The sequence below is a fragment of the Littorina saxatilis genome, linkage group LG7, assembly GCF_037325665.1.
Source record: "Littorina saxatilis isolate snail1 linkage group LG7, US_GU_Lsax_2.0, whole genome shotgun sequence".
In the NCBI taxonomy this organism is placed as follows: domain Eukaryota; kingdom Metazoa; phylum Mollusca; class Gastropoda; order Littorinimorpha; family Littorinidae; genus Littorina; species Littorina saxatilis.
In genome coordinates, this window is record NC_090251.1 from 3,625,767 (window position 1) to 3,648,647 (window position 22,881).

The 22,881-nt window shown below is 43.5% G+C and overlaps 2 protein-coding genes and 2 long non-coding RNA genes across 6 annotated transcripts in view; 2 read left to right on the plus strand and 2 right to left on the minus strand.

Moving 5' to 3' along the window:
• LOC138970483 (uncharacterized) overlaps positions 1 to 624 on the minus strand; it is a 459,600-nt gene extending 458,976 nt beyond the window's left edge. Inside the window, exon 1 of one of the 3 annotated variants that reach the window (XM_070342938.1) lies at positions 437 to 624. The gene's annotated coding sequence lies outside the window, so the exon portion shown is untranslated. Of the gene's footprint in view, positions 1 to 254 lie in introns of all 3 variants that reach the window. The other 2 variants (XM_070342939.1, XM_070342937.1) reach the window with 2 other exon arrangements.
• The window catches only part of LOC138970486 (uncharacterized), an 82,181-nt gene that overhangs the window by 58,001 nt on the left and 1,299 nt on the right, over positions 1 to 22,881 (plus strand). The gene's annotated exons all lie outside the window — the stretch shown is intronic.
• Positions 5,347 to 10,731, plus strand: LOC138970490 (uncharacterized). The gene is made up of 3 exons (XR_011456966.1): positions 5,347 to 5,737; positions 6,876 to 6,992; positions 10,613 to 10,731. It is a non-coding gene; the product is annotated as an uncharacterized lncRNA (long non-coding RNA).
• On the minus strand, positions 9,746 to 11,412 carry LOC138970492 (uncharacterized). The gene is made up of 2 exons (XR_011456968.1): positions 11,335 to 11,412; positions 9,746 to 10,919 (listed from the first exon to the last, which is right to left on the minus strand). It is a non-coding gene; the product is annotated as an uncharacterized lncRNA (long non-coding RNA).

The window sequence follows — 22,881 nt, forward strand, 5'->3', positions numbered from 1 at the left end:
TGACACGTTAACACAGAAGCTTTGACTGAGATAATTGACTCAATGAAGTGATATCGTGCGACTTGAAGCAATCACAACTATTATCCTGCATCATATGAAACGCAATGACAAAAAATGTCTTCATTTTCCATTGCTTATGGGCGATAAAAAACACTGACAACAAACCATCTGTGTGTGACCTGTTGAGACGAAACAGAAGGGGGAGGGACAAAGCCGACAGCAAGACCAGGCGAGGAAAAGCAGCAACCACTCACCGCTATGGACAGCAGCAACCACTCACCGCTATGGACAGCAGCAACCACTCACCGCTATGGACAGCAGCAACCACTCACCGCTATGGACAGCAGCAACCACTCACCGCTATGGACAGCAGCAACCACTCACCGCTATGGACAGCAGCAACCACTCACCGCTATGGACAGCAGCAACCACTCACCGCTATGGACAGCAGCAGGAGGTCAGTGAGGGGTTGAGGTGAAGGCAGACAGCGATGACACAGGTGACGACTGAAGTGAAGGCGGACACCGATGACACAGGTGACGACTGAAGTGAAGGCGGTTGTAGCGATGATTTTGAGAACAGGTGTTGTCGCTTTGCTGAGACGGCTCGATCAGTGGGTGTTGTGACACTTCCGTGTTCTAGTCAGTGTCTACAGAGTACTTCACGTGATAGGGGTGACGGGTGCAGATGCACTTTGATGTGCAATCGATATCATGGCTCACTCGACTACCTGAGGGCAAGCACAGGCACATGAACGAAAGAAAAAAAATAGAGAAAGAGAAAGAAAGATAAAAATTGAGAGGCCCTATGCCCTAAGCTCCAGTGAAAGAAATTGCGTAGAGCGCCATTGTGTTACGGTATGGACCCAGTGATGACAAGCAACACTATCACAGCCATTGTGTTATGGTATGGACCCAGTGATGACAAGCAACACTATCACAGCCATTGTGTTTTGGTATGGACCCAGTGATGACAAGCAACACTATCACAGCCATTGTGTTATGGTATGGACCCAGTGATGACAAGCAACACTATCACAGCCATTGTGTTCTGGTATGGACCCAGTGATGACAAGCAACACTATCACAGCCATTGTGTTCTGGTATGGACCCAGTCTTAACAAGCAACACTATCACAGCCATTGTGTTTTGGTATGGACCCAGTCTTAACAAGCAACACTATCACAGCCATTGTGTTATGGTATGGACCCAGTGATGACAAGCAACACTATCACAGCCATTGTGTTTTGGTATGGACCCAGTGATGACAAGCAACACTATCACAGCCATTGTGTTATGGTATGGACCCAGTGATAACCAGCAACATTATCACAGCCATTGTGTTATGGTATGGACCCAGTGATAACCAGCAACACTATGACAGCCATTGTGTTATGGTATGGACCCAGTGATGACAAGCAACACTATCACAGCCATTGTGTTCTGGTATGGACCCAGTGATGACAAGCAACACTATCACAGCCATTGTGTTACGGTATGGACCCAGTGATGACAAGCAACACTATCACAGCCATTGTGTTATGGTATGGACCCAGTGATGACAAGCAACACTATCACAGCCATTGTGTTATGGTATGGACTCAGTGATGACAAGCAACACTATCACAGCCATTGTGTTTTGGTATGGACCCAATCTTAACAAGCAACACTATCACAGCCATTGTGTTTTGGTATGGACCCAGTGATGACAAGCAACACTATCACAGCCATTGTGTTATGGTATGGACCCAGTGATGACAAGCAACACTATCACAGCCATTGTGTTTTGGTATGGACCCAGTGATGACAAGCAACACTATCACAGCCATTGTGTTTTGGCATGGACCCAATCTTAACAAGCAACACAATGGCTGTGATAGTGTTACTTGTCATCACTGGGTCCATACCAAAACACAATGGCTGTGATATTGTTGCTTGTCATCACTGGGTCCATACCAAAATACAATGGCTGTGATAGTGTTGCTTGTCATCACTGGGTCCATACCATAACACAATGGCTGTGATAGTGTTGCTTGTCATCACTGGGTCCATACCATAACACAATGGCTGTGATAGTGTTGCTGGTTATCACTGGGTCCATACCAAAACACAATGGCTGTGATAGTGTTGCTGGTTATCACTGGGTCCATACCATAACACAATGGCTGTGATAGTGTTGCTTGTCATCACTGGGTCCATACCATAACACAATGGCTGTGATAGTGTTGCTTGTCATCACTGGGTCCATACCGTAACACAATGGCTGTGATAGTGTTGCTGGTTATCACTGGGTCCATACCATAACACAATGGCTGTGATAGTGTTGCTTGTCATCACTGGGTCCATACCATAACACAATGGCTGTGATAGTGTTGCTTGTCAAGACTGGGTCCATACCAAAACACAATGGCTGTGATAGTACGTGTTGCTGGTTATCACTGGGTCCATACCAAAATACAATGGCTGTGATAGTGTTGCTTGTTAAGACTGGGTCCATACCATAACACAATGGCTGTGATAGTGTTGCTTGTCATCACTGGGTCCATACCATAACACAATGGCTGTGATAGTGTTGCTTGTCATCACTGGGTCCATATCAAAACACAATGGCTGTGATAGTGTTGCTGGTTATCACTGGGTCCATACCATAACACAATGGCTGTGATAGTGTTGCTGGTTATCACTGGGTCCATACCATAACACAATGGCTGTGATAGTGTTGCTTGTCATCACTGGGTCCATACCAAAACACAATGGCTGTGATAGTGTTGCTTGTCATCACTGGGTCCATACCCAGTGTGTGTGTGTGTGTGTGTGTGTGTGTGTGTGTGTGTGTGTGTGTGTGTGCGAACGCGCGTGTGTGTGCGAACGCGCGTGTGAGTGTGTGTGTGTGTGTGTGTGTGTGTGTGTGTGTGTGTGTGTGTGTGTGTGTCTGCGTGTGTCCTTTCGCGTGCGTGCGTGCGTGCGTGCGTGCGTGTGTGTGTGTGTGTGTGTGTGTGTGTGTGTGTGTGTGTGTGTGTGTGTGTGTGTGTGTGTGTTTGTGTTACATCCGAAACCATCACCATCACACACAGCCCGGGAGAGACCTCACAGCTCCGTGTCGTGGTCCGCCCCGGTCAGCTCTGTTCGATACAACTAAATTATTGGCTTTTTTCAAGACCCATCTCGCTGATGGCTATGCTAATTAGAGTGACTGTTTGTTCCCCCAGTACAAGTGACTTATTTGTTCCCCCAGTACAAGTGACTTATTTGTTCCCCCAGTACAAGTGACTTATTTGTTCCCCCAGTACAAGTGACTTATTTGTTCCCCCAGTACAAGTGACTTATTTGTTCCCCCAGTACAAGTGACTTATTTGTTTCCCCAGTACAAGTGACTTATTTGTTTCCCCAGTACAAGTGACTTATTTGTTTCCCCAGTACAAGTGACTTATTTGTTCCCCCAGTACAAGTGACTTATTTGTTTCCCCAGTACAAGTGACTTATTTGTTACCCCAGTACAAGTGACTTATTTGTTTCCCCAGTACAAGTGACTTATTTGTTTCCCCAGTACAAGTGACTTATTTGTTCCCCCAGTACAAGTGACTTATTTGTTCCCCAGTACAAGTGACTTATTTGTTCCCCAGTACAAGTGACTTATTTGTTCCCCCAGTACAAGTGACTTATTTGTTCCCCCAGTACAAGTGACTTATTTGTTTCCCCAGTACAAGTGACTTATTTGTTTCCCCAGTACAAGTGACTTATTTGTTTCCCCAGTACAAGTGACTTATTTGTTCCCCCAGTACAAGTGACTTATTTGTTCCCCCAGTACAAGTGACTTATTTGTTCCCCCAGTACAAGTGACTTATTTGTTCCCCCAGTACAAGTGACTTATTTGTTTCCCCAGTACAAGTGACTTATTTGTTCCCCCAGTACAAGTGACTTATTTGTTCCCCCAGTACAAGTGACTTATTTGTTCCCCCAGTACAAGTGACTATTTGTGGCCCCAGTACAGGTGACTATTTGTGGCCCCAGTACAGGTGACTATTTGTGCCCCCAGTACAAGTGACTATTTGTGGCCCCAGTACAAGTGACTATTTGTGGCCCCAGTACAAGTGACTATTTGTGGCCCCAGTACAGGTGACTATTTGTGCCCCCAGTACAAGTGACTATTTGTGCCCCCAGTACAAGTGACTATTTGTGCCCCCAGTACAAGTGACTATTTGTGCCCCCAGTACAAGTGACTATTTGTGCCCCCAGTACAAGTGACTATTTGGAACATGAAGTGCCAGTACGCTTTTATCTCGCTGAACAGAGCGAGCTTGTTGTTATAAAGATGCAGGCGTGAGAAACTTGGGTAGGAAGGTTGGGATACACACACAGCGCACGTCAAGGGACAGTACCCAGGGTCGACTTAAAAAGTTCGGTGGTGAATTGTGTCCCCTCTTTTCTTTCAAAAGCCAACTTGTTTTATCGCAACTGCTTATGGGCAAAATATACCTGCGCAGTTTCAGCGGCACAGACGACGCACTGCATATTATTAATGCCGCGATAGGGATTATGACGAGTACTTGGCCTGTTTTCCTTTCATGCAACGTGTAGCGGGCTGGGATAATCTGCAGTGCGTCGTCGGTCCTGCTGAAGTTACATAATTATGTGAGCGGAGCCCCGTAGCTTTAGTACTGTTATCAATACTGATAATCTAGTTCTTCACCGTCAGTCACAGCCCAGGAGAGACGCTCTTTGTACAGTAAAGGCTCCCATTGACGTTCTTAAAAAAATGTTTGGAAGAATCGGTCGTAAAAAGGAGGGGTCTTTATTTAAATAGTTATAAGGTAATTTCGTCTCAGGGGAGGCAACTGCTTAGCTGTTAACTCTTTCTTAATAAATCCAAAAACAAAGAGACTGCCAACGTTCCAAAATTCAGAATAAAAAAACAAGAAAGGTAAGATGTTGGAACGTTGTTATTGACAAAACAATTGCCTAACGACACAAGATGAATGTGATTAATTTCGTCATATAATCTTGTGAACAGGCAAAGTTGAACTTAGTTATTGTTCACAACTTGCTATTGCGTCGTCTGCTACCTTTCTTTGTTTACCGTTTCGGCTAGTAGGTTAGCTCCCCTGATTCACCAAGACTGACCTCCTTAGAGGCTGACCTAATTACCCAGTCTCATTGGTCCAGCGAGCGATGCAGAGCTGACTTTTGAATCGGTGTAGGGATTTTAAGATGACCATTTGCAACATATCTTGTAGACTCTTTGTGTAGGCATAATACATTTTGAATTAGGGAATTGTTTAAAAGGTATTCTGTAGGCAAGTTTTTCTAAGCAACTTATTGTGTAAGTTGAGTTTTCAGCGTGTGGTCAGCCAGAGATCTGTAGCAAGGGGATCGCCGAGACACAGTCTGCGCAACAAAGGTCCCGTTTCGCGCAATCGCGTCCTCATGTGCCAAAGCCACTTCCGGTTCAGAGATAATACAGACGCACAACGTGCTCGTTTCTCTGCAGCGGAGATTCGGATACGTTTTTGGAAATTTGGATAAAGCAGACCGCGCTCACCATGGGCTCAAATTGTGCACTTGTGAATTGTCCAGCTAAACGGACCATCAATCGTGGACTATCTTTCTTCAAAGTGCCTAAGAAAGGTGTGAACGATGAGTGGAGAAGTCAACTTTTGCAAAAGATCGGTCGAAAGGGTTCAACCCAGACACTGCCAACATTTGTTCCCGACACTTTCTGCAATCTTGCTTCCACACAAGTGAGTATATATCAGATATCAGATGTTTTTGAATGCGCGATGGTTTGCAGAGTATGTTTAGCGCTTAGCGTCGTACTGCTTTCCGAAGGAAGACTGAGAAATCAGCCCGAATTTCTATGTGAGTAACCTAACACTGGCAATGTCAATGTGATGCAGTAGCTGGAAAGCAGTACTAATACTAGCCCAGAGTTGCAGGCACTAGGTCAACCCCACCTGCCCCTTGTTACCCCCACCCCCATACTTCGCTGCCAGCCAGCCAGCCAGCAGCGGTCACTGAGTGCAGACTTTGGAGAGTACATATGAAAGAGGTCAGCTGTGCAGGATTAAGAGCAGTGCTGAACAAGTTCTTGCTCAAATAAAACCATTACCATGTAACTGTTTCCAACGAGTTAATGTAACTATGTTGATATCATTGTAAGAGCATGAGCGAATTGCTTTATAATCTTGAACTTTAGCATTGTAAATTCATTGCTCACTATTTTTATTTAGTGGCATTTAAGCCTCCAATTTTGCACGTAGGCATTCTCTCATCATTTTTGTCGATTAAATGTCTAAATGACTTTATTTTGCTTAAGTTTGGAGCTCAATCTATCAATTATATTCACGATAAATATTCTTTAAGTTTAAGTACAGGGACTTGCATCAAAAATAAGTAAAATATGCTACTTGACTGTAAATGTGATGAATTTACAATGCTAAACTGAGGCTTTAGCAAAGTTCAAGATTACATGTTCTGACTTCTGCGTCTGCTCACCTTAATCTAAATCACACACCACGTTAGTAGGGTAACGATCTAGCACACTAAAAAACACTGGGTTTCCTATAAATACCAAGGTCAGCCAGTAGTGTTACTAGTAATACTAGTTAGCACATGGATTTGAACACAACGCGAGGCATACTGATTGTGCAACATTACACAGAGAAAAAGATATAGCTTTACACGTGATAATGAATTGCAGTATACTACATCATAATTTTCATATTGATACAGTGATAGTAACAATTATGATAATTTAAGATTTGTGTGTGTCATGATTTCATCTTAATTCTTATGATGTGTACCAACTACAATAGCTTTCAAATCGATCAATAAGTGAATAAAATCAAAATTTATTTTTTCTTGTTTGCCTCTTTACAGCTCCCAAGGGCCACATGAGACTCACACCTGGAAGTTTGTTTGCCAACACTGTGTATGCCAGTCAAATCTGTTGAAACGCCACAACCACAGCCTCAACCACAGCTTCGGAAACTACCCGTAAGTGTATGGTTTAATTGTACATACAGTGGACCCCTCTTTTAAAGAACCCCCAGTATGTCAGATTTCCTATTTAGTATTAGACATCCTCTCCTGTCTGAAAAGAACCCCCACAATGTCAGATTTCCTATTAAGTATCAGACATCCTCTCCTGTCTGAAAAGAACCCCCACAATGTCAGATTTCCTATTAAGTATTAGACATCCTCTCCTGTCTGAAAAGAACCCCCAGTATGTCAGATTTCCTATTAAGTATTAGACATCCTCTCCTGTCTGAAAAGAATTTAAATAGAGAAATCAGGTCTAAAAAAGGGTTCCACTGTCATGTGTTTGACTTTGTGTTCTGTGTACACAGTCTACAATTACTTCTTCTGCGTTTGTGGGCTAAACATTTTACGTGTATGACCGTTTTTACCCCGCCATTTAGACAGCCATACGCCACTTTCGGAGGAAGCATGCTGGGCATTTTCGTGTTTCTATTATTACCCACCGAACTCTGTATAGATTACAGGATCTTTTTGGTGCGCACTTGGTCTTGTGCTTGCGTGTACACACGAAGGGGGATAAGGCACTAGCAGGGCTGCACATAAGTTGATCGGGAGATCGGGAAAATATCCACCTGAAATCACCAGGCGCTGCCTGGATTTGAACCCACAACCCTCCGCTTTGGAGGCCGGTGTCTTTCCACCAAGCCATTGCGCCCGTCAGTCTACAATTACATTTACAAGCTGTACCTATTTTGCAGGAGTGCAGTTTTACAGCTACAAGACAACCATGTTGTTGTTACAGGTGTTCTGTAGCTCAGTCACGATTCTATTTCTATCATTTATCAACAGTTTGGATGATATTATGAATTTATTACTAAACAAGAAGAGCAAACGCTCGATCGAGTCACTTTCGCAGTTCTGAATATTATATGAGGCATCAGATGGACAGGAAGAAATTGCTATTCACAACACAATACAGATGTAAATAATTTGATGTAAAGAATAATCCTATAAAGTTTGAATCAAATCCGATGAATAGTTTCAGAGATATGATATTTCAATTTTTTTCCTTCAAGACATACCTGTGACCTTGAAAAAGGTCAAAGGTCACCAAAGCAGACGTCAAAGTGTAGAGGTCACTGGGAGTCACGTTCACATAAAATTTGAGCCCGGTCACTTTTATAGTTTCCGAGAAAAGCCCAACGTTAAGTTGTGTGTTGCCGAACAGAAAAGGCTAGTTATCTCCCTTGTTTTTCTGATAACGTTCGTAAAAGGCTACAGATGTAAATACTTTGATGTAAAGAATAATCCTACAAAGTTTCAATCACATCCGATGAACTTTGTCAAAGATATAAAATGTCTAATTTTTCCTTTGACGCTGACCTGTGACCTTGAAAAAGGTCAAAGGTCAACGAAACCATCGTTAAAGTGTAGAGGTCATTGGAGGTCACGACTAAACAAAATATGAGCCGGATCGCTTTGATAGTTTCCGAGAAAAGTCCAACGTTAAGGTGGTGTCTACGGACGGCCGGCCGGACGGCCGGACAGACTAACACTGACCGATTACATAGAGTCACTTTTTCTCAAGTGACTCAAAAACAACAACAAGTATTTAACTTAAAAAAACAAGAAGGGAAAGTTGTTGGAACGTTGTTATTGACAATTTTACGTTACATATATGTTGACCCAACGGTCTTTTAAGCGCAGAGTCAAACAATAAACAACAAGAACTTAGCTTGGCTGATTTACTTGTCTGTGGCTGTGCACCTAAAAGACCGTTGGGTCGACATATTTGTGACAACAACTTACCTTTATGGTTTCCCATAAATCCATTTATGTTCTGAATTTGTTTGTGCTAACAACCCAAGGGAGACAACCACTTCACACAATCATACTATGAAACAAGCCAACACTGTGATTGCGAATGTTGTCGCTGGATCTACCCAGCGACTGCATTTTTGAGAAAACCAACGTATTTATACATATCATCAATCAAAAATGCATACTGTTTAGCACCAAATTGTTTGGATACATAATCATCATCAATCAATCAATATGAGGCTTATATCGCGCGTATTCCGTGGGTACAGTTCTAAGCGCAGGGATTTATTTATTTTTTTATTTTTTATTGTATGCAATTTATATCGCGCACATATTCAAGGCGCAGGGATTTATTTATGCCGTGTGAGATGGAATTTTTTACACAATACATCACGCATTCACATCGGCCAGCAGATCGCAGCCATTTCAGCGCATATCCTACTTTTCACGGCCTATTATTCCAAGTCACACGTATTTAGGTGGACATTTTTATTTATGCCTATGCAATTTTGCCAGGAAAGACCCTTTTGTCAATCGTGGGATCTTTAACGTGCACACCCCAATGTAGTGTACACGAAGGGACCTCGGTTTTTCATCTCATCCGAGGCAACATGTTATTATAAAGTACCCGAAATTGTGAGAGTATCCGGTCGACTAGATGGACAATTGCCTCCCTTATTATATCACACCGGCCTTCTCACAATAAATACTAGCTGCCTTACAGTCACCTGGCAGCAGGTTAAATGCAACATTATTTACATCACAATCATTGAAATTTGTTTTACAAATTACAGGTTAATGCAACATTATTTACATCACCATCATCGAAATTTGTTTTACATACTGGGGACCAAGTTTCCCCTCTTTTTACATCACTGGCGGTAAAACGCCCTCAAATTGTATGTACAGCAGGAAAAAAGTTTGTAAACACTTTTATTGGCCCTCACTTGCCCTGTTTACAGACCCACTGTAAGCCACCAAATATACCCTTACAGTGAATTTGTATAAGGTTATCTTGCGCCTTACTAGGTATCGCAAAACAAACAAACAACCCAAAACCCAACATGTGCATTGTTTTTAGACAGCACATGCCAGTAACAAAAATGAACAATGGGCATTCTCTTCCATGGTAATAGGTTGCACCATCTACAGACCTATTGTAAGCCACCAAATGTGCCCTCACAGTCAATTTGTAGAAAGGTTATCATGCCCATAATTGTTATCCACAAAAGCATTAATATATACATTGTTGTTGAACACTTAATAATATTTTTAATTTCACCTTACTCTAAGTCTAATGACATGGGTGCAACCTGGAAAATTCCAAAAACCTGCAAAAGTTGGGGTCCGGCCCCTGGCGGGGTACAGGGGCAGCGCCCCGTTGGGGGGGTCTGGGAGGCTTCGCCCCCCATAAGCTGAAGCTTTTTTAGTATTTAAAATGCAAAAAAAATACCTCTCCTGGAACAAAAACATACAAAGTAAACCATACTATTCATCCTAAAATTTGTGCTCTCTTACTAGTCTTAGTGATTCATGAATCATTATTATGCTCGTCAACTTTTCAAAAACCGGCACTGCCGGCGTGTAGCCGGCAGAGTTGCACCCATGTAATGATAAAAAAATAGGGGGTGGGCGTAAAAAAATAGGGGGTGGGCGTTTACTAGGCACCGTACCCTGTGCGCATAATTTGACGAAAACTAGGGGGTGGGCGTTTACTCGATACTGGGCGTATACAAGGTAGTTTACGGTTCTTGAATCAAGGTCTTCCTTTTCCGCTAGATTCACTCATCACTATTGCATTTTTATAATTACAGGTTCGGTGCCAGGCCCCATCAGAAGTCCTGAGAGTCAACTACTTCACACTTGAAGATGTTCGAAAGGATAGCCTTAGTGTTGGAACTCTAGATTTCACAATTAAAGTTGCCAGACAGAATTCTCACTTGTTGATGCTGCATGAAATGATGAATGCTTGCAAGTATGCATGAAATCGATTAGTGTGCATGTTAAACTCTCTCTCTCTCTCTCTCTCTCTCTCTTTGTAACACAAACAAACACACACACTTGAGTTATTCCTGTGGTCTTTGGCCTGGATTCCAGCAGGACATTTTCTTGTGTGGGATCCTGAAGACAAAATCACAAAATCAATGAAATACTTGATAAACATCTGAAAGCTTCTTCAAATTGAATATTAAACTTAAAATCCGTATTCATTTTTTAATATTTTATATTCACAACTAAGGTTGCCACACTGAATTCAGTCTCACATTCGTATGCTTCATTAATGCTCTCTCTCTCTCTCTCTTTTTCTTTTTCTCTCTCTCTCTTTTTCTTTTTCTCTCTTTCTCTCTCTCTTTTTCTTTTTCTCTCTCTCTCTTTTTCTTTTTCTCTCTCTCTCTCTCTCTCTCTCTTTCTCTCTCTCTCTCTCTCTTTCTCTTTCTCTCTCTCTCTTTTTCTTTCTCTCTCTCTCTCTCTCTCTCTCTCTCTCTCTCTCTCTCTCATTCATAAAACACGCGCATGCAGACGCACACACACTTACTAGTGTTGTTCCTTTGGTCTTGGTTCAGGCCTGTCATCTTGTTAGGATTCCTGAAGATAAATCAATCGCATAATCGATTGTCGCGACCAACCTGATAGGTAGGACCTTAACTTCTCACACAGAAGGAGTCAGGAACTCAATTGGTAAAGTTCAACAAAACGAAGACTTTATTGCTGCTAGAAAATAAAGGATGAGTGGATGAGAATGAAAGGATGTTGATGAAATGATGGGGGAATGAACAAGAACTGCTGGCCTCTGCTCTACTGCTGCACAAAGAAAGTTAGTGATGATGATGATGATTGATGATCAGGAATGAAGGGTGGCGGCAATGATGATAATGCAAAACATCATGTCAACACAATTGCACATCAACATACATGTGGTTATGGCAACGACATACATAAGGCCACGCACACATGTGAGAAAGCAAAAATAAACAACACAACTGTCACTTTTGTCAATGAAATACTAAGGTAGCTGAATGTGCGACAATGCCACACGTACGGCCTTAAAGGTGAGTGCAAACGTGTTCTTCACCAACATATCTACGCCGAAACCCTCGAGCAATGACTGGCGCTTGTTCAAGCTAGAATGACATGTGAAAGTTACTTCCCTTTAAATCAGCCAAGATGCGAATGGCGAGTGTGACGCACGCCAACTAGATGCTTGCGCTGATGACACGGAGTGAGTGCGAAGATGATGATCTCCCCTGCCTACCCCCTTCCTGCAAGCGTTGAGCAGTAACGTTGAAAGGGGTTAGACAGACGAACAGACGATGAAACATCTCCCCCTCCTTCTACCCCTTTACTGCAGGCGTTGAGCAGTACTGACGAAGGGGGAAAGAGGAAGACGAATAGACACGATGTAGATATCTCCCCCTCCTTCGACCCCTGTCTGCAAGCGTTGGGCAGAACTGATGAAGGGGGAAAGAGGAAGACGAACCGACGCTGACGATAGACGATGGCCTCCCCTGACCCAGTGCGCTGAGAACGACGAACAGCCTGCACTGTCAGGGAAGCAGTGACGGCGATGATGACAGACGAGTAGATGACAGATGACAAGACGATATCGGCGACGGCGAGGACGGCCAACGACGGGCAGCGGGACTCCAGACGACAATCTCGCCCTTGTGACGAAGCTCCACGCAGGCACCCTTTTCAGTTTGCAGATGAGGCCGTGCTCGATAGATAAATGAAAGAAAAACAACAGGCCTATAAGGCCATAATTAGAACACCTGGTACTCAAATGCAAATGATTCACAAGGCAAAAAGAGTTTAGCCAACAAACAAAACAGAGGTCACTCCATAATATTTACACAAAAGCGAACTGGAGTGTGTGACCAAAAATCAACCTTACTGTCACTTGCAAGTCTTGCAACTTTACTCATTCCACAAATTCATGTAACATTTTCCAACCAGAAAAACACGCTTATTTCAGAGCATGGAATGATAACCAAAATGAGCGTGAATGACAATGAAGGGGGAATGAAATAAAGTGAAAAGGCCATGAGCTAAATTCTACCTCCCTTTTACCACCCTCCACCCGACCTACAACACAAACTAGAGACCAAAACACGTGGACAACAGAAGACATTTACACACACAAAAATACTCACATGGAAGAACCTCTATCCTTCCCCTGGTGAATATTTCCCTTTTCACGGCAAAGCCGACGTCAACAATAATGTTGAAAACTTGACCGGGTTGACATGAGTCACACCACGTACTTGGGCCGACAGCAGTCGCGCCACATTCCAGAACACACAATCGAGGTGTTACTGCTTCCAAAGTTCTTTGGCTTCTGCCCCGAAGCGATGAGCGCAGACGACGGGTGAGCGCTAGCGACGCACCAAATTCACGTGCTCCCCGCAATGCGGTCACGAACACGGACACACTACACACCGCGGCTGGCGGTTTGTCGATTTAGAAACTACCCGCAACCCATCTCGCGACATCGATCAACAGCTTCAACTTCAAATCATGGAACATTGAACTGTTTAAAGAATCAGGAATACCTTTTAGAAACAGACAATGATTTTATTCAATATTTTTTAAGAGTAGACCCGAGACATACCCAGTGCAAGGGACTCCAAACCCGATGTCGATCTTTCAAATGTTTTACGTTTTCATGTGGCGATTAGATCTAAAAAATCAGCGTGATAATACCATTTCTTATGCTAAAGTAAACAAACGGTTTGATCGGGTTCATTAGAAATACTTATTTATAGTATTAAAGGCACAGTAAGCCTCCCGTAAACCATCACAGAGCTCCCCGAGCGTCTAAATACAGTACAAGCATACTTCCATTTGAACGCTCACCGAACGGGAACATCCTGGCTGCTTTCTGTCGAGCGTGAGACATTTTCCAAGAATTTATTTTCGTAGACTTGTTCCGTTAACAACAACGGCGCCTCGTTTTTGCGCTAGACCTAACTTTTAAAATCTAAATAATAAATTGACAGCTTGTTACACAAACATTCTTTAATCATAAAAGAATTCGTTTTTCATCAAGACAAGATCAGAACAATTCGAAGTTGTGAAAGTTTAAAAAAAGAAAAGCCCGGAAGCAGGGTCACGCAAGGGTCGTAGCAGACGACGGCCGGTTTATCAGTGCAAATCGCCGTTCCTCTCAACAGTCAAAAGCCATCGCTAGAGTTCTTGTGAACCACAGCCGTTGTTTCGTGCATAAAAAAAAAACGTGCTATTGTAGATAAGCTCACGTCGAGTCGCATTCAAATGACTAACTATGACGACTGCATTGTGAAAAGGGAAAACTGGATCACACGGGTTCACGATGGCTCAGGGGTAAGATAAACCACGCAAAAATAAATTCTTTGAAAATTGTTCGCTCTTTACGGAGGGCACCTAGGATGTTCTCAATTGGTGAGTGTTTAAATGAAATGGTGTTTGTACTGTGTGTAAAAGCCTGACCGTATCTGTGATGGTTTACGGGAGGCTTACTCTGCCTTTAACTTCGAATTCATCACTGGGAGCAACACAGAGAAATACCCAGTAGCTTCGAAAACGATGTCGATCGCTCGCATTCACTGATTCAGTGTTTACGTTTTTCTGTGGCGATTAAAACTCGAAATTCCGCGTTTCACTACCATCTCGAATGCTGAAGAACAAACAATGCATCCACTTAAGATATATATTACCATTGTTAACTTCGATTTAACCACTAGGAGGATAAAAATAACAACCAACCTGAACAATTCTAGATATAATATCGAGCAGAGGTCCATCCATTTCTGCTTCACCGGAAGTAAGCTGGGCACACTTCGCGTTATTTGGCGCTGTGCGAGACCCCGCAAGCAGTATTATGTAGCGGCGCGCGCAGAGTTGGCGATCCCCTTGCTACAGTATCTCTGGGTCAGCGCACTACTTTTATCGCCCTATCATCTTAGCTGCAGTCAGTCCGGTACTGCTCTAAAACTGTCCTTTCCACACTGTGCCATCTTGAACCAGTGACCACACTGTTTATCTTCTGGCTGCGTTTCATCAGTTTGATCTGATTCCCGGACCGGTATGTCTCTATTGTTGTATCTTTATTGTTGTGAAAAGTTGCTTTGTGTATGCGATGATTTTTATGTTCCTTATTTTGGTTTAGGATACTTATTTTGAAGAATTAAGATTTCTTCACAAGCACTTGTTTGATTTAGTCTTGTGATCAGTGCGCGGGTCTGATCAGTGCCAGAATCTTTGAGGGCCCCAAAGGGTTTAAAATCGTGATCGTGATTGGTGTTTTTTGACCTTTCTGTGACCGTGATTGCCGAAATTTCCATTTCTGTGATCGTGATGGGACTTTGCCCGTGATCCGTGATGACAAAAAAAATCAAGTCTCGTGATCGTGATTGTCATTTGTTTTCGTGATCGTGATGGGCATTATTGCAAAGCATTTTATTTTCAACGTACATTTTTCACAGCTGTATCACTCTATGAGTATGATCCTCTATTCGTCAAGGAGCTAATCCCGATGGAAGGGAAGCAACAACACATTCAGAAATATGATTTTGACAGCGATTGCTTCCCTTTAAGAGAACCAATTACAAAAAAAGAGACATCCAATCAGAAGGCGAATTGCAAAAGTCTGCCAAACTTCATCCAATGGAAGGGCTTCGTGCTAAAGTTTTGAGTGTATTCAGTCAAATTCGAATTCGAAGATCAAAAATGGCGTGCAGCGGTTCTGTCATCGAACATCTGTTATATTTTGTGGATTCAAGCCAGACCAAAGCAGGCGGCGAGAATGCCTTCCTTGGTGGAAAGGTCAGGCTACGGGTCCGTCTTTCCGAAGACGAAATGTCAAGGTATGTTGATCTATCAGGGCCGGACTATGTAAGTACTAGGGGGGGGGGGTTATAGAATGTTACAGATGAGGGTCCAGGGGGCAAAGCCCCTTGGTGGGGGTCCAGGGGGCGAAGCCGCCTTGGTGGGGGTTGCAAGGGGGCAAAGCCCCCTTGAAGCTGAACGTTTTTTGATGTTTCTGAAGGGAAAGGAAGCCTCTCCTTGAATGAAAAAGGTAAATTCGACAGCAAGCTGTATAGGCAATGAAGAAGAATTGAGATTGTAAGGACTCATACTTTTCATCACAAAAATCGTTGAAGAAAAATGTCTTTCGAAAGGGGGTGAGAGGTGCGATTTCTCCTCGGATTTCATGATGATCCAGATGCAACCCCCCCCCTCCCCCCCAAAAAAAAAGCGTTTGGGAGGTACATGCTTAAGTCCGGCCCTGTCTATATTGCTCTATGACTGTTCCGAATGTAGGCAAATATCTTGAAATTTGTTCAAGATCTTTGAGTTTGATTGAGATCATTGACATTGTCGACATTGCCACGTCCGACTGTCACTCGCTCAGTGTGACCTCGACTGGCTCGAGTCTGATCGAGTCTGCGTGTAGCCAAAACCGAAACTAGAAATGTGTTTTTCATCCCAGCAACGTGGACACGCTTGGCATAGATTCTAATTGTCGCTTCTTTGCATTAAGCTTGGATTTATTTTAGCGCCTGTAAACTTATCAACAATGGGTTAAATTCAGGAACTATGGCGGGGAGACGTGCCAGTTTGGGTCACTTGATCCTCATGTCAAAGTCGACCGAAGTCATGTTCGTTGGGGATTTTGTTATTATAGACTCTACCATCACACATACATGTACTTTAATTTCAATCCACCCAATAGTTTTTGAGAAAATGGGTTTAAAAGATTTAGCTCTGGAAATGTGAAATTGTGCAAGTATATATTCATGTGTGTGAGTGAGGGTGTGATTATTGAATGTGTTTGAGTGTATATTCCTTCACCCACCTTCATGATTCCTAGACTGACCTTTAGTCAGGATTATAGACTCTACCATCACACATACATGTACATTTAATTTCAATCCACCCAATAGTTTTTGAGAAAATGGGTTTAAAAGATTTAGCTCTGGAAATGTGAAATTGTGCAAGTATATATTCATGTGTGTGAGTGAGGGTGTGGGAGTTGAATGTGTATGAGTGCAGGGGCGGATAAGGGGGGGGGGTTACAGGGGTTCCGGACCCCCCCCCCACCCCCCCGGCTGTCAAAAAAATAATAATACTAACTTTAAAAGAAATAATGAGTGGCTGCTGACACCAGTTGATCATGTTTAAAATCAAGGATAAGCCATAAATTGTTCATAAAATAGCTAAATCTCTTCAGCTCCTGGGGGGCTAAGCCCCCCAGACCCCCCAACAGGGCCTTGCCCTGGACCCCAGGTTGTAACCCCCCCCCTCTCCTCTGGCTTAACTGCTCCGCCCCTGGAGTGTAGGCTATATTCCTGTGAGTGTCTGTATGAGAGAGAGAGCGAGAGAAAAAACAACGAAAACAACATTCTTGTTACTGATTAAAAATCATGATATGTATCTCTATGTGTGTATGAAAGAGAATTCAATTTTTTTTAAAAAGTGCAACAGTTGTCACTTTGTGTTGAATAAACAATAGATCCACAGGAGCGAATTACTGTGTGGTTGTGTTTACTTTGACACGTGCTTTCTGTACCTGCAACTTTTACCGTGACCGTGATTTGCCACTGGTGCTCGTGATCGTGAAAACAAAAATCAAGGTAACTGTGATCGTGAAAGCAAAAATTTACCTTCCCGTGATCGTGATGATACCCCTCCTTTGGGGCCCTCATCTTTTATTTCCCTTTCGAGTCTAACTCATTTTGTTTAAATCAATTCTACGGCTGATGTTGATCATGGGGTATTTTCCTGTAACTTTTTGGAAGGGACGTTGCTGTTATCAGTCTTTGTGGAACTTTGTTTCTAGAATTGGTCCGATTCAAAGTGGCCGGTCTCAAAGCGTGGATTTCCAAACTAGGTCAAACCCGTCAGTCAGTTGCTGAAGCTCTCGCGGGAGATCTATTTTTAGCTAGGGATATGGAGTCTCCTCCCATGTAAGGAAGTTTTACATCACTTCCGGTATTCCAGGGTAAACAAGGGAACCCCTTCTGCTCTGACTTGGCCCCTTTGTTTTGAAATTTCAGCTTTGGGTTTCCTTTTGTAATTATAATTGTTTTTATCCGCTTTCTGTTTAGTGTTACAGCTGATTCTTGTAGGTTACTTTAGGGAATTTCCGGCACTGATTTAGATGAAAGTTTACTTAGATTTGTGTGGATTGTTTTGACTTAAAAGTTATTGATGCATTGTTTTTGCAAACAAATTATAATATGTTGTATATAATGTATATAATTGTGTAACTATTTTTGATGCTTTTTGATAAAACTATGTTTATTGATTATATCTTTCTGTCAGGTTAGATTCTTTTTCTAAATTCTTTTACTTAGTTTATTTTTGTGTGGATTAGTGACCTCAGGTCTTTGGATTTTCAGTATGTAAGCTGATGCCTACCGATACCCGCTGATGATGTGAGGCGACCCATGACCGCCTGTTTATTGGTTTATTTTCTGCTCTGAGGTTTGTTTACCTGCAAATTCGCAACATTAGGGTTACTTTGTCTTGTTAATCTGTCAGCTTAGTTTTGTTGATTGTGGAAGGACAGTTGTGCCTGTGTTATTATGATAGGTCTGTAAATACCTAATTGTGTGTGTGTGTGATTACAAACCTAAATCTGGATGTCTGCTTGAAAGTGATGATTTCATAAGAGAATTTAAGCATCGGATTGAGCGGAAGGTGTGTCGACTGGGATTGTTTGTCGAGTTTAACAATATTAGACGGATGTTCATGAGGTGTTTTCTTTCTTTGTGATCTCTCTGTATATAGTTATGACTATTTCTTTTTGGATGATTGCGATTCATCACATGTTGATGTTTCTGCAACTATTTGTGTGTTCACTGTCTTTATGACAGTCATGACAAATACTTTTCTATTGATTTGTATACTTTGATCTTGTACATTTTCTTATGTTGTTTTATACTGGCATGTTCCAGGTGTGAGGTGTGAGGTGATGAATAAACCCATGCGCACTCTATACAAGATGTTCGAGTTTTCCTTCCCCTTGTTACAATCTCATTCGCGTGTGGCTTCCTGTCGAGCGACCGAACATTCCATCAAGCTCAGTTTGTGTCACTAATTGTCTGTTCACATCAAAGGCCGTTGGGTCGATGTATTTGAGACTGTAACGTATTGTTTTGTCAATAACAAACGTTCCAACAGCTTACCTTTCTTGTTTATTGAATTGTTTTTCTCAGTAAATGAATGTTTTCTCCATTTGATGTGCATGCAGAAGCATAATGTATGTGTATTAGGACAGGCAGGAAGTCAGAAAACACACACACACACACACACACACACACACACACACACACACACACACACACACACACACACACACACACACACACACACACACACACACTGACGCACGAACGCACACACGCACGCATCATTCCTTATAATATATCACGCAGATATTTTCAATACAAAAGGCAGGAAGTCAGAACACACACACACACACACACACACACACACACACACACACACACTGACGCACGAACGCACACAAACGCGTCATTCCTTGGAATATATCACGCAGATATTTTCAATACAAAATGTCAGTTAATCTTGTTTATTTTTAGTGTGATTAGTCATTTTAGCCACATGATGTACTAAAATGGTAATAATACCTACATAGTATGGCAGCTAACAGAGCAAGCTGTGTGTTTTATATGTTCAGGACCGTGCTGTGCAGGCGTGGTGGGCAAGAAGATGCCGCGCTACTGTCTGTTCGGTGACACCGTCAACACCGCTTCTCGTATGGAGTCTACAGGACAGCGTGAGTGGGTCTTACTTCTTTCACCTTTATGTGTAAAGTTGATTCCAGTCAATCCTCTTCTTCTTCTTCGTTCATGGGCTTAGACTCCCACGTTCACAGATGTTTTTAGCACGAGTGGAATTGTTACGTGTATGACCGATTTTACCCCGCCATTCAGGCAGCATACACCGATTTCGGGAGGAGGCATGCTGGGTATTTTTGTGTTTGTATAACCCACCGAACTCTGACATGGATTGCAGGATCTCTTTCGTGCGCACTTGGTCTTGTGCTTGCGTGTACACACGAAGGGGGTTAAGTCACTAGCAGGTCTGCACATAAGTTGACCTGGGAGATCGGAAAAATCTCCACTCTTAACCCACCAGGCAGCAGCGACCGGGATTCGAACTCACGACCTCCCGATTAGAGGGCCGACGTTTTACCACCACGCCACTGCGCCCGTCAGTCAATCCTCTGGGGGAAAAGGGAGTGATTGATTAGAAGATGCCGCGCTACTGTCTGTTCGGTGATACCGTCAACACCGCTTCTCGCATGGAGACAACAGGCATGGAGACAACAGGCATGGAGACAACAGGCATGGAGACAACAGGCATGGAGACAACAGGCATGGAGACAACAGACATGGAGACAACAGGCATGGAGACAACAGACATGGAGACAACAGGCATGGAGACAACAGGCATGAAGACAACAGGCATGGAGACAACAGGCATGGAGACAACAGGCATGGAGACAACAGGCATGAAGACAACAGGCATGGAGACAACAGGCATGGAGACACCAGGCATGAAGACAACAGGCATGGAGACAACAGGCATGAAGACAACAGGCATGGAGACAACAGGCATGGAGACAACAGGTATGGAGACAACAGGCATGGAGACAACAGGCATGGAGACAACAGGCATGGAGACAACAGGCATGGAGACAACAGGACAGCGTGATGGGTCTGACTTCTTCCATCTGTAAGTGTAAAGCCTGGTTTTAATTGGACCTGGTCGACTTCGCGAAGTCTACTTCACAAAGCTTTGCATTGAGTTTTCAATAAAAAGACTTTTCCAAGTCGACTTCGGGCTCAATTGAGGACGGTCTTAATGTCCAGCTGGGTTCACTTCAATCCTTTGACAGGGATGGTTTCTGGGCGAGGAGGGAGTGATCGGTTAGAAAATGCCAGGTGCGGTACCGTCTGTTTTGGGACACCGTCAATGCCGCTTCTCACATGGAGACCCTGGACTGCGTCAGTAGTTCTTAATAGAAAAACTCCGGAAATGTCGAGTTTATATGGGTAGTGAAAGACCGAATACTTTATCTTTTAGTGAGGCATACTGTTCACACGCGCGCCTTGTTCACGTCTTTTAGACACGCCCTTTGCTAGTGACTGGCCTATAATGTCACGTGGGACAGATTGGCTGAATGAAAAACAAGAGTATTCACTATTCCACAGCCCATACAAACCCGACACAGTTAGTTCCCAACATGGTCTGTTCTGTCGTCAGGGGATGTAAAGTTGAATCCAGTCGAGTTCACTTAATTTAATTCTGTAATGTCTTGGGAGGGGGGCGAGTGGTCGGTTAATTGTTAGTTGTTGGCGTTCTCCATTCTTTCGTCGGTGAGTGTAATTAAGTTAAGTTCACTTTAGTTCTTTGACCGGCATGGTTTCTTAGGGAAAAGGGAGAGGTTGGTAAGAGTATGCCGCCAACACCGCCTCTCGCAAGCTTCTTTGTCTAATTGGTCAACATGTTATAATTGTTCTGTTTGATTTTAAACTAAATTCTTCCTGAAGTCAAGGAGTCAAAAGATTGGTGTCTTTTTTCCCGATAATGTTTGTATGCTATTTTGAGGTGAGTTATTTTCGTCCTTTCAGTTTGGCGAGCAGCACATGCACACATTGATTGTATTTCTACCAAGGACTACTACAAGAAGTCTATAGTAGTCCTTGATTCAAACACAAAGAAGACACAACAGGAACCAGGTTACGTTCTTGCTTGGATCAATATTTCGGCAGATAAACTGCCTTCGTCACGTTGTTTGAAAGTACGGGAACAGTGTATGTGCGTGAGCGTGTGTGTGTGTGTGTGTGTGTGTGTGTGTGTGTGTGTGTGTGTGTGTGTGTGTGGACAGGGCGAGTAACTTTATCACACAGTACTGCGAGGCTGTGGAGATGAAGGTCAGTGTGTGTGTGTGTGGACAGGGCGAGTAACTTTATCACACAGTACTGCGAGGCTGTGGAGATGAAGGTCAGTGTGTGTGTGTGGACAGGGCGAGTAACTTTATCACACAGTACTGCGGGGCTGTGGAGATGAAGGTCAGTGTGTGTGTGTGGACAGGGCGAGTAACTTTATCACACAGTACTGCGGGGCTGTGGAGATGAAGATCAGTGTTTGTGTGTGGACAGGGCAAGTAACTTTATCACACAGTACTGCGAGGCTGTGGAGATTAAGGTCAGTGTGTGTGTGTGGACAGGGCGAGTAACTTTATCACACAGTACTGCGAGGCTGTGGAGATGAAGGTCAATGTGTGTGAGGACAGGGCGAGTAACTTTATCACACAGTACTGCGAGGCTGTGGAGATTAAGGTCAGTGTGTGTGGACAGGGCGAGTAACTTTATCACACAGTACCGCGGGGCTGTGGAGATGAAGGTCAGTGTGTGTGTGTGGACAGGGCGAGTAACTTTGTCACACAGTACCGCGGGCCTGTGTAGATGAAGGTACGTACATTTATAGGTTTGGGGGTGTGTGTGTTGAGGGAGGAGGGGAGGGTGTGTGTATTGGGGAGGAGGGTAGGGTGTGTGTGTTGAGGGAGGAGGGGAGGGTGTGTGTATTGGGGAGGAGGGTAGGGTGTGTGTGTTGGGGGAGGAGGGTGTAGGGGTAGGTGTGTGTGTGTGTGTGGGTGTAGGTTTGGGAGTGTGTGTGTGTACGTGTGTGTGTGCGTGTGTGCGAGGGGGATTAAGCGGGGATGTGTGTGTGTGTGTGTGTGTGTGTGTGTGTGTGTGTGTGTGTGTGTGTGTACGGACGTGTGTGTGTGTGTGTGTACGTGTGTGTGTGTGTGTGTGTGTGTGACTGGTGTGTGTCTGTGTCTCTGTGTGTGTATGTGTGTGTACGTGTGTGTGTGTGTGTGTGTGGGTGTGTGTGTCTGTGTGACTGTGTGTGTGTGTGTGTGTGTGTACGTGTGTGTGTGTGGGTGTGTGTATCTGTGTGACTGTGTGTGTGTGTGTGTGTGTATGTGTGTGTGTGTGTGTGTGTTTGTGTGTGTGTGTGTGTGTTTGTGTGTGACTGTGTGTGTTTGTGTGTGTGTGTGTACGTG